We start from the raw sequence: 7,809 nt of genomic DNA on the forward strand, positions 1-7,809 counted from the left end.
GTGCTGATTAAATGTTAACTATTATCTAGGGATTGTGAGAAAGCAAGTGAAATTACTCTTGGAAGTGAATAGACTGCTTTGAATCTTCAAGGCATTAATTTTCCAAACGTTTGTATTCTATCCCTAGTCTGAGAGCTAGGGATGCAGCCTAGCAAGGGAAACAGGTAACTAATATAGAACAGCGGTACCTGCAAATGTCTGTTTCTGTGAGGATAACTCAAGTACAGGCTTGGTCACTCACCACCCCTGTGATCTTGGACAACCTTTTTTATTTTTTTTGAGACGGAGTCTCGCTCTGACCCCCAGGCTGGGGTGCAGTGGCGCATTTCGGCTCACTGCAAGCTCCGCCTCCCGGGCACACACCATTCTCCTGCCTCAGCCTCCCAAGTAGCTGGGACTACGGGCGCCCACCACCACGCCCGGCTAATTTTTGTATTTTTAGTAAAGATGGGGTTTCACCGTGTTAGCCAGAATGGTCTCCATCTCCTGGCCTCATGATCCGCCCGCCTCGGCCTCCCAAAGTCCTGGGATTACAGGCTTGAGCCACCACGCCCGGCCTGATGTTGGACAACCTCTTAACCTCTCTGGACTTCAGTTTCATCTGCCAAGTGGGAAAGCAGTAGTGTGTGGTGATTAAACCCTTGAGCTTTGGAGCTGGATGGTCAACATAGAATCCTGGGCCTTAAATTCAGTATCTCTGAGATACAGGACAAAGTACAGTAAGCCATCCCTGTTTATAGGTTCCCCATCTACGGATGGATAATATTTGTGGAGGAAAAACAATAAAAATAACAATACAAAAATAAAAATAATACAAATTCTGAAAGCAATACAGCATATCAACTACTTATATAGCATTTACATTGTATTAAGTAGTATAAGTAATTTAAAGATGACTTTCAATATACTGGAGGATTTGCGTAGGTTATATGCAAATATTCTGCCATTTTGTAAGCGCCCAGTGGGTTCTCCTTGCCTGCTGCCTAGACAGAAGCGATTTATCAAGACAGGGGAATTGCAATAGAGAAAGTTTAATTCACACAGAGCTGGCCTGAACAGGAGATCACAGTTTTGTTATTACTCAAATCAGTCTCCCCGGAAATTCAGGGTTTTCGAGGATAATTTGGTGGGTAGGGGACTGGGGATTAGGGAGTGTTGATTGGTCAGATTAGAGAGGAAAGGAGTCAAAGCTGTCCTCTTGCACTGAGTCAGTTCCTGGGTTAGGGCCAAAGTACCAGGTGAGCCAGATTACAGGGCTGGGTGGTGTCAGCTGATGCATTAGAACACGGGTTCTGCAAAATATCTCAAGCACTGATTTTAGGTTTTAGAACAGTGATGTTACTCCCAGAAGCAATTTGGGGTGGGTCAGAATCTTGCAGCCTCCAGCTTGCATGACCTCCTAAACCATAATTTCTAATCTTTTAGCTAATTTGTTAGTCTACAAAGGCAGACCCGTCCCTAGGCAAGAAGGGGATTTGTTTTGGGAAAGGACTATTATTGCCTTTGTTTCAAAGTTCAACTATGAACTAAGTTCTTTCCAACATTAATTAAACCTATGCCCAGGAATGATCAAGGATAGCTTGGAAGTTAGAAGCAAGATGGAGCCAGGCCAGATCTCTTTCACTGTCAGAATGTTCTCAGTTATGCTTTTTACAAAGGTAGTTTTGATTTCATATAAGGGACTTGATCATCGAGAATTCTGGTATCCATGGGGACCTGAGGTACCAATCCCTCACCGATACTAAGGGATGACTAAACTCAAGTTCTCAGCCTCAGTTTGCTCATCTATAAAGCAGGTTTAATAATAGCACTTTGTTGATAGTGTTTTTCTGAAGATTAAAGGAAGAGAAGATGTAAACTACTTAGAAGAGTGTCTGTGGCACATTGTAAGCCCTCAATAAGTGTGAACTAACACCACTAATAAGTACTTTATAAACTGCCTAATAGGTAGTCAAATAAGTGGGGAAATAAAGCCCTGAAGAGTAACATTTGTGTTTTGTTTGCCCTACATGGTTTTGTGAAATTTTCTATTAATTATCAATATTTAAACTTGGGATTTTCGATCTTTGACTGGGCACGGTGGCTCATTCCTATAATCCCAACACTTTGGGAGGCCAAGCTGGGAGGATGGCTTGAGCTCAGGAGTTTGAGATCAGCCATGGTCAATATGGTGAGGCCCCATCTCTACAAAAAAAAAATATATATATATATATATGTGTGTGTGTGTACATATATACGTGTGTATATATGTGTATATACATGTGTGTATATATGTGTGTATATATATATACGTGTGTATATATATACACACACAAAAAAAAAATTAGCCAGACATGGTGGCGAACACCTGTAGTCCCAGCTACTCAGGAGGCTGAGGTGGGAGGACAGCTTGAGCCAAGGAGGAAGAGGTTGCAGTGAGCTGAGATTGCATCACTGCACTCCAGCCTGTGTGACAGACCCAGACTCTGTCTCAAAAATAAATAAACTTGGGATATTTCACATAAAACCCTACTGTAGGTGACTACTCTGGAAAAGTGGGGAAGTCTGACGACAGTGGGCCCGCCTTCCCCCATGGCAACACTCATTCAGAGCTTGAGAGAGACCGTCCCCTTTTCTGAAGCATGTGCTTCCCTGGTGTGTGGAGAGATAAAAGAATAGAAAACTCTGGGAACACAGGCATTTCAATATCAAAGCGTCAAGAATAAACGGGAGAAAGAAAAGAAAGATTCAAGACTGAAGGGGTTGGTCTTTCCCTTGAAGACCATAGAAGTGATGGAAGACCAGGAAGAAATGAGTGGTTTGTGTTTTAGAAAAAGAACTTGGGTATATCTATTCTTTTCAAACATTATTGGAACATTTACAGAAATTGATTACTGGCCACAAAGGAAGCTTCAAGAAATTCTCAAGAATCTATAGGCAACATTCATGAACCACATGCTGTGAAAGTGGCATCAGAGGCACATAGGAATAGAGACTTGTGAAGGAGGGTGTGGTCAGAATCGTCAATGCTCTGGAGAGGTCAAGAAAGATGCGCCACTGATTTAGAATTTGATGGCCAACAAAGGCCGTCTTACTAGAGGGGGAGGAAGCCAGATCCAACTCCAAGAGTGAATTGCGGAAGTTGAGGAAGTGGAGAGGGAATGCTGACTGCTCTTTTGGGAAGTATGGCTTCAGAAGGGAAGACTTGAAGACTCAGGAGCAGAGATAATAATACATAAAATAGAAACAGGCAGCCGGGTGCAGTGGCTCACGTCTATAATCCCAGAACTTTGGGAGGCCGAGGTGGGTGGATCATGAGGTCAGGAGTTCAAGACCAGCCTGGACAATATGGTGACACCCTGTCTCTACTAAAAATACAAAAATTAGCTGGGCGTGGTGGCACATGCCTGCAGTCCCAGCTACTTGGGAGGCTGAGGCAGAAGAATCGCTTGAACCCGGGAGACAAAGGTTGCTGTGAGCCAAGATCAAGCCACTGTACTCCAGCCTGGGTGACAAAGCGAGACTCCATCTCAAAAAAAAAAAAAAAAAAAAAGGAGTTTGAGACTAGCCTGGCCAACATAGTGAGACCCCATCTCTATTAAAAATACAAAAAATTAGCCGAGTGTGGTGGCACACACTAGTAGTCCCAGCTATTCTGGATGCTGAGGCAGGAGAATTCCTTGAACCCAGGAGGCGGAGATTGCAGTGAGCTGAGACTGTGCCACTGCACTCCAGCCTGGGCGACAGAGCAAGACTCTGTCTTAAGAAAAAAACAAAAACAAAAACAGAGAGACAGAAAGGGATGGAGTCAAAGGTGTATGGAGACAGGATTACTGTTAACCTAGAGAGGAAAAGAAACACCTCTGAAACAGCAGGAAAAGAGGTGTAAGTGGCTAAATAAAAGCTCACTCCTGATGTTTTCCGTTTTCTCCATAAAGTAGCAAACAGTATCATTCTGTGGCTGAAGAGGGCCTGGTGTCGTGGCTCACATCTGTAATCCCAGCACTTTGGGAGGCTGAGGTGGGAGGATTGCTTGAAGTCAGGAGTTCAAGACCAGCCTGGGCAACACAGCAAGACCTCATCTCTACAAAAAAATTTAAAAATTAGCTGAGTGTGGTGGCATGTGTCTGCAGTCCCAGCTACTTGGGAGGCTGAGGTGGGAGGATGGCTTGAGCATGGGAGGTGGAACCCAGGAAGTTGAGGCTGCAGTTGAGGTTAAGGTTGAGGGATGGTGCCTGCTGCACACCAGCCTATCCCAAAAAAGGTTAGGAGGTGCTGAGGAGATGCTAAGGGATTTAAGGGGAATGGGTCAAAAGGTTTGGAAGAGATGCTGACGACAATGCAGAGATGAGCTCCTAGCTGAGGTTGAAACCAGAAATGTGTAGAGATGACAGTCGGTTATCTGATCCCTCCCTCAACGCTCCCATCCATATCCTGGGGGCTTCAGAGCAGAAGCTCAGCCTGGATTCATACTGAGTAGTAGGCCTTAGCTGGGCGTCTGCAACTGATTCATAGAAGTGGGCGTTAGCTGGGGATAAGCGACTGATTCATGGAAGGCCAAATGATGGGAGAATGCTACTGTCAAGTGATCCTACTATGGATCTGGCAAAAATAAAAAGAAGGGAAAATGCTGACCAATTAAAATGGAAGCAGTACAGCGAGCAGAGGCCTCTGTGAGGTGAATCTCGTTCAGCAGGAACAAGTAGTGAGTAAGAATTGAAGTTCACCATGCAGAGTGGTCCCCCACGGGGTGACAGTCCTGCCTCAGTGTGACTCAGAGGACGGCCCATTCCCTAGTGGGCTCTGTGAGTATTTATTAGGGCCATTGAAGTGCCAGACTTTGGACTCTCTGTTCCTGGACAGCTGTGATAGTTCAAACTTCTCAAAACTGACCCTAAAATGCATGACAGCTATGAGTACATAAATTTGTTGGACAGAAGGCGGGTGGCCAAGGCCTTGGCTAGAGAGGAAGCTTCAGGAAATAATATGCTGAGGGCGTTGGTCTTTCACTCGAAGACCACAGAAGCTTATGAAAAGTAAGTGATGAGATCAAGCTTGTATTTTAGAAAAAAAAAACTTGGGTATATCTATTCTTGAAGCTTCAATGAATTCCAAAGAATCTATAGACCACATTGACGAACCGCAATGCGGTAAAATTAAACATCAACAACAAAAAGGGAGCCAAAAAGGTGTAGATACAATACACCTTAAATTAGTAACTGCAGTTGCTTCTGAGGAAGGGGCCAGGAAGTCAGAAGTGAACTTTTTTTTTTTTTAACCAGGTACATCTACTACTTATGAATTTTTAAAAATTAAAAATTGGGCAGGCACAGTGGCTCACACCTGTAACCCCTGCACTTTGGGAGGCCAAGGAAGGCGGATCACCTGAGGTCAGGAGTTTGAGACCAGCCTGGACAACATGATGAAACCCCGTCTCTACTAAAAATATTGTTAAAAATCAGCCAGGCGTGGTGGCGGGCGCTTGTAATCCCAGCTACTCAGGAGGCTGAGGCAGAAGAATTCCTGAACCTGGGAGGCGGAAGTTGCAGTGAGCCAAGATCAGCACTACTGCACTCCAACCTGGGCAACAAGAGCAAAGCTCTGTCTCAAAAAAAAAAAAATTAAAACAAAAATTAAACATTATAAGCATACTTTCGAGTTTTATTTCTTAAGTGAGGGGTTGAGTATAGGACCACGTACGCAGGTATTATATATATATAATATATATATATATATATTTTTTTTTTTTTTTTTTTTTTTTTGAGGCGGAGTCTCGCTCTGTCGCCCGGACTGGAGTGCAGTGCCCAGATCTCAGCTCACTGCAAGCTCCGCCTCCCGGGTTTACGCCATTCTCCTGCCTCAGCCTCCCGAGGAGCTGGGACTACAGGCGCCCGCCACCTCACCCGGCTAGTTTTTGTTTTTTTTTAGTAGAGACGGGGTTTCACCGTGTTAGCCAGGATGGTCTCGATCTCCTGACCTCGTGATCCGCCCGTCTTGGCCTCCCAAAGTGCTGGAATTACAGGTTTGAGCCACCGCGCCCGGCCAGGTATTATATTTTTTATACCTTTTTATATGTTGAAAGATTTTATCGTACATTTTTAAGAGAAAACACATGTTTAGAAATGGAAAACATTTGGATTAAAAAGAAAACCAACATGGAAATTATAAAATATTTGGAAATAAATGACAATGAAAACCTGACATAACAAAACATGTGGGATCCAACTAAATTAATTAGCTGGGCACAGGGCTCACGCTTGTAATCCCAGCACTTTGGGAGCCTGAGGCAGGCGGATCACCTGAAGTCAGGAGTTCGAAACCAGCCTTGCCAACGTGGCGAAACCCCATCTCTACTAAAAATACAAAACTTAGCCGGGCATGGTGGTGGACACCTGCAGTCCCAGGTACTCAGGAGGCTGAGGCAGGAGAGCAGAGGCTGCAGTGAGCTGAGATCACGCCACTGCACTCCAGCCTGGGTGACAGAGCAAGACTCCATCTCAAAACAATAATAATGATAATTAGAGGAGGACTTATAGCTTTAAGTATACTTCTTACAAAATAAAAAACATGGCCGGGCGCGGTGGCTCAAGCCTGTAATCCCAGCACTTTGGGAGGCCGAGACGGGCGGATCACGAGGTCAGAAGATCGAGACCATCCTGGCTAACACGGTGAAACCCCGTCTCTACTAAAAAATACAAAAACTAGCCGGGCGAGGTGGCGGCGCCTCTAGTCCCAGCTACTCGGGAGGCTGAGGCAGGAGAATGGTGTGAACCCGGGAGGCAGAGCTTGCAATGAGCTGAGATCCGGCCACTGCACTCCAGCCTGGGCGACAGAGTGAGACTCCGTCTCAAAAAAAAATAAAATAAAATAAAAAATAAATAAAATAAATAAAATAAAAAACATAAAGGAGCTAATTGTTAAAAGGTAGAAAAATAACAACTACAGAAGCTCAGAGAAAGCAGAAGGAAGGAAATAAGAATGAAAAAGCAGAAATGAGTAAAACAAAGAACAAAAGAAAATGAAGTTGATTATAGAAGCCAAAAGCTGGTGTTCTCTTAATGACTAATAAAGTAGAAAAACTTCATGTAAGATTGATCAAGAAAATGGTACAAACAATATGATAAATGGCAAACTGAACATACCAGCCAGAGTAAAAATTTTAGAAAGCACAAAAGTATACCACAAACTTTATGCCAATACATTTGAAAAATTAGAAAAAAAGGTAATTTTTAACAAAAATAACAATTACAAAACTTGACCCAAGAAGGAAAGTATTAGGTTGGTGCAAAAGCAATTGAGGTTTTTGTCATTAAAAGTAATAATCACTAATGAAATTGAACTAGAAGTATAGGATATGCTTCACCTTCTAAGATGTCTGGAACAAGAAAGTTTTACTGGAGTGATCAGCACACAAAAAGACTACATTATGCAAAATTCACTGAAATACAAACAAGATAGAGAAAGCTATTCAACACATTCTATGAGACTAGTTTAATTTTGACACCAAAAAGAGAACAGCAAAATTAAAGAAAATGTCAGGCTCATCTTTATCACAAGTATGTATTGAAAAAAATTCAGTCTACCAGTGTATCAAAAGAATATCTCTTCCAAAAGAGAAAATTCACATGGCTAAAAAATATGTGGGGATCAGGTGCAATAGCTCACATCTGTAATCCCAGGACTTTGGGAGGCCAAGGTGGGTGGATCACTTGAGGTCAGGAGTTTGAGACAAGCCTGGCCAACATGGGGAAACCCCATCTCTACTAAAAATACAAACATTAGCCAGGCGTGGTGGCAGGCGCCTGTAGTCCCAGCTACTTGGGAGGCTGA

This window comes from Rhinopithecus roxellana, chromosome 20 (assembly GCF_007565055.1).
Source record: "Rhinopithecus roxellana isolate Shanxi Qingling chromosome 20, ASM756505v1, whole genome shotgun sequence".
Lineage (NCBI taxonomy): Eukaryota > Metazoa > Chordata > Mammalia > Primates > Cercopithecidae > Rhinopithecus > Rhinopithecus roxellana.